This window comes from Solanum lycopersicum, chromosome 7, assembly GCF_036512215.1.
Source record: "Solanum lycopersicum chromosome 7, SLM_r2.1".
Lineage (NCBI taxonomy): Eukaryota > Viridiplantae > Streptophyta > Magnoliopsida > Solanales > Solanaceae > Solanum > Solanum lycopersicum.
In genome coordinates this window covers 31108850-31113297 of record NC_090806.1, presented here as the reverse complement: position 1 = coordinate 31113297, position 4448 = coordinate 31108850, and the positions used below count along the sequence as shown (strand labels likewise).

Here is a 4448-nt window from a genome sequence, read left to right as displayed (position 1 = left end):
GATATTGTAAAGTCCCTAAAAAAGGCTGATCTAGATTCTCACCTGTGTATTAAGATTTAATAACATCTAAATAAAGTGTGTCAAAACTTGTAAAATTTGTTTTAAAGAGTTTGGAAGTCTAACATTGAAGGACGACCAAGACATCTAAAAACTAGTATTTTGTGTGGTAGTGTATCCTTGCATGTTTTCCTTGGGTTTATGTGTTGTTTAGAGTCTAAAAATAGTGGACGTGACACTAATACATTAATAAACATGTTTAGAGTAAAAACATTCAATTAGTACTCTCGTAGGAAAACCCTAAGGGTCCTTGAGGAGGACCCAAACGTTAGACAAGGAAAATGCCAAGGTAGTGTACATAACATATATGTGGAGTACTGTCCGCATCACGCGCTTTGCAGTCAACTTGAATTCACATCGCACCACTTTCATGAGGCTCACTACCGCAAAATTAATTCGTGAAGTAAATGTAGGAATTGCCCCCACGACGCGCAACTATGTCACAAGTTTGATCGCATCACTTTAAAGTCAATTTCGACTTGATTAAAATGTCCAATAAGTGTGGGGTCGTTTTGGGTACTTTGGCAGCCGGTTATAAACGGTTTTTAAGTCATATTTACCCCCATTTCCAAGGAAAAACACAAATACCCAATGAGAAATCAAAGATCCAAAACTCTCTTCTCTTCCAAAATTCACTCAAACTTCCATTGGAGGACAAGCTCAAGATCAAGATCGAAGATGAATTTTCAAGTGCTTTCTTCTCCAAATTTAATCTGATTTTATTCTATTAAGGTATGTTAACCTTCCATCCTTGGATAACCTTTTAGCCAAGGAGTTCTATCAATGATCTTCCAAAGGGTTTGTGTGATCAAATTTTTGAATTTTCAATATAAGCATGGGTTACTTGTAAAACAATATTCTAAGGAATTTTAGTGATGAATATATGTGGAATTACTGTTTTATGATGATTTTTTATGCCTTTTATTGAATAACTCATGATCTCCTTAATCTCTCAATTTAGCCTATAAGGTGGGTCTTGTGATCTTAATTATATGTTAATTGAATTGTGATTAAATTCTGATGTATTTTCTCACACTATTGCTATCTTTATCAATTGATTATCAATTTTTGAGGATTGGTCTGTGATAATCATGTCTTATAGCATTGGTAAGCTGACCTAATTCCTAGTCTATAAGTATTGGGATTTACATTGTATGGTTTCCACTTATAATGGCGGTGTTTACATTCTAGTCTACCTATGAATGTTGTGATGATGGCCTTGAAATCAGTAGATGTAATGTTAATTGTTATTATGATGATCACAAGTATGAAGTTCTTGTATGTAGTCTTCCATTCAAGTATCATTATCTAGGTATATCGGTAATATGAATAATGATATTAGGGTAAGGTATGGTCTACGTGTTTGGTTGTGATGAATACTATTGTAGAATGACCCCTACCTATGTAAATATTTATATGAATGTGTTATCTTACGCATGTTCTGATTCTTCTATTCAAATGTTTAATATATTCTTGTCTCCTATCATGTAATATTTGTGTGTGGTCTATAGTCCCTAAATGATCTATATGTGAGTTGTTCATGACTTGACTGATATGGTATAAGTTTTATGATCCTTGAAAGGTGGTTTACTCAATATCAATGGTGCTTCTCTTAGGTGATCACGATAACAAATATCATTAATTATAATGTGTTAATAGTGTCAAATGAAAGGATGATTCTAATGTGCACCTTTATCTATTATTATGCATGAAAAGTATCTGACTCATGAACAATGATCATATGTTGTATATATCTGTTTATTTGAAAGGCTTCCTAATATGTTTAAGCACACACACATATGAAGGTATAAATGAAGCATTGTAATGATAATCTAGTAAACGAGAGTCCCTTGGATGTTTTCCCTATGCATATATGTGTATATATATATATATATAAGGTGGTAATATCCTAAAGCTTATCTTATACTCTAAGGTTATAAATAGTTAAAAGATTTTAAAAAAATTAAAGTTAGCTTAGCACTAAGTGATATTGACAATGAGAGTTGTCCCATCTCAAATTGAAGATAGGTTCCCCATATGTGGTGTCCCTTCCCAAAGGAAGATAAGTTCACTCGATGTTCTCATCAGGTTGAAACTACAATGCTATTTAGCATAAAGAGGGTTTCTAGTAACAACCTCTTTGTTTCTTAACTCTGTACCCCTGTAGGTTCTCGATAGTGTATCCACATAAATAACTATTATATCTGGTTCAATATTGGAAAATAGATCACCTTCTTTTTTTGTGGGGTTTTATGACACTGGATATCATGTTTAACTCACATGGTCTATTGTAAGTTAAGGAAAAATTACTTGAATGTAAAATAAACAATAGGAGTAAGATGATGAACCCTAACTTGGACTACCTAAGGGATGTTGCTTAGTGTAGGTGAAGGTATGGTACTTTACCTACACATTGCACAAGTATCTCTTGAATGGAATTCTAGTGTGAGTTTTGTATGTATATGTATATATGTATCTTGTGCGCAATAGTACGGTTTTAGCCAACTTGTTATGATGATATAAGTGGTGTTTGTCTTATTGTGACTACATGAGTAAGGTCTTACTAAGTATGCATGTTCTTGGATATGCTTTTTGTATTAATGTATGAAGTAAGTGGCATTCCATATGATATCCTTAATTGGTCTACTTAGAATGTGTGAGATTATGGGGTTTCACATGTACATTGAAATAGCAGGCTTATATTGAGATTATGAGTAGGGTCTATGTATGCAATGTTTTTTACTACTTCATTATGATTAGATTGGTGGTATTGGCTTTCATTTTGTCTTTAGATGTGCATAAAGATTAAATGGGTTATGACTTTGAAGTGATAAATGAATAGGTCCTTATATGAGATCTGTGAACTATGTGGGTCTTATTTCTAAGGTTAAATGCATGTATTCTTTGTTATTGAATGTGATGTGCTTTATCTAGGGTGACTTCATAGGAATAGTTTGTATGAATAGTATTATGGAATGCTAGTTACACATTGCGCTAGTGTCATTTGGGGTTGTCTTAGATAATGTTTCTAATTTGAGGGTTGTGTTTTATGATATGATATGTCCTTATGAATGAATATGGTAAAATAGATGATGTTTTTATAAATATTCACCTTAGTGACCTTAAGGTGATGTTTTGGTCTGAATGGTGGAATGGGACACTATTCATGCATTGTACTAAGTATTACCTAAGTATTGTTTTAGATGGAGTTAAGGTAAAAAAGGAAAGGTAATTCTATGATGATATTGAATTTGTCTTAAGTATAATGAATGGTCTTATATGTGGTTACGAATAGTATTCTTGTCTACTATGATGCATGTGAACCTATGTGCTTATTGTATTAATTTTTTATGAAGATTCTCTAATAGACATTATGTATGAATTATAACTAAATATCCTCTTTAAATCATATTTTTGCATGGTTATCATACTTAGTGCATTCTTATACTAATACAATTCTCATTTATGTTTTTACACAAAGTCTAGGTGGTGATCGCCAGAGGATCTTTCATAGAATTAGGAGCTTCGATTCATATTCCCATGTTAAAGTGTATCCTTAATGATTCAATAACCTTCATGTCATGAATTTTAATTAAGCTTATGCTATAGTTTAGATTACTCTTTTATATTGTTAAGGGTCGTGTCCCTATTTTGTTCTATTGGAGTTGTGTCTTCAGATTGCAAGACGAATCTTAATGTCATAACTATTTACTTAAGAATTTTAAATGAAGTGATGTTTTAGCATTGTAATATGTTGTGAAAGGTTTTACATTTTTTTCTAATTTTATGTCTATATGATTAAAGATGTTTGGGGGCTTGTATTAGACTTCGGAGATGTCAAGTACACTGTGTTACTTTTAAGGGGTCATCCTCGGTCATTAAACATTCATTCATTCATTCTAAAGAAACGATGCTTACAAATTCAAGAGATCACATTCAACATAACTTTCATGTATCTATTAGGGACAACTAGGTCTACATACTCAAGACACTATATCAACATAAACGGAATATTCATAGTTAATCATCATCACACACCAACATTTAGAGGAACATGCTTTCATTACGAAATATCAGATAGCTTTATACAAAATCTCCTCAAGATCACATGAACTCTTCACATTATACAAGATCACATATATGTCACATAAAACCTTCTCTTTATACATTCATGTATGCCACAACTTCATTATACAAGGTCCAGGTCACGTTTACATCATATTATACCTTCACGTATAACATAACATGATACTACTACAATTCAAATAATAATTTTGACAACGCAATGATCACGATAAAAATAAGAAGTAAACACCGCTACGATAAATGGACCATACGACACAAGAGATTCTATATTAATTTTATATTAGTCAGGGAATTAGGTCAACTAA

The 4448-nt window shown here is 32.2% G+C and overlaps 1 long non-coding RNA gene across 1 annotated transcript; it reads left to right on the top strand.

Annotated features, from left to right (window-relative positions):
* The first annotated feature begins 410 nt into the window (after positions 1-410).
* Positions 411-3807, top strand: LOC109120773 (uncharacterized). Its single transcript, XR_002028200.3, has 2 exons — positions 411-789; positions 3544-3807. It is a non-coding gene; the product is annotated as an uncharacterized lncRNA (long non-coding RNA).
* Positions 3808-4448: the final 641 nt, after the last annotated feature.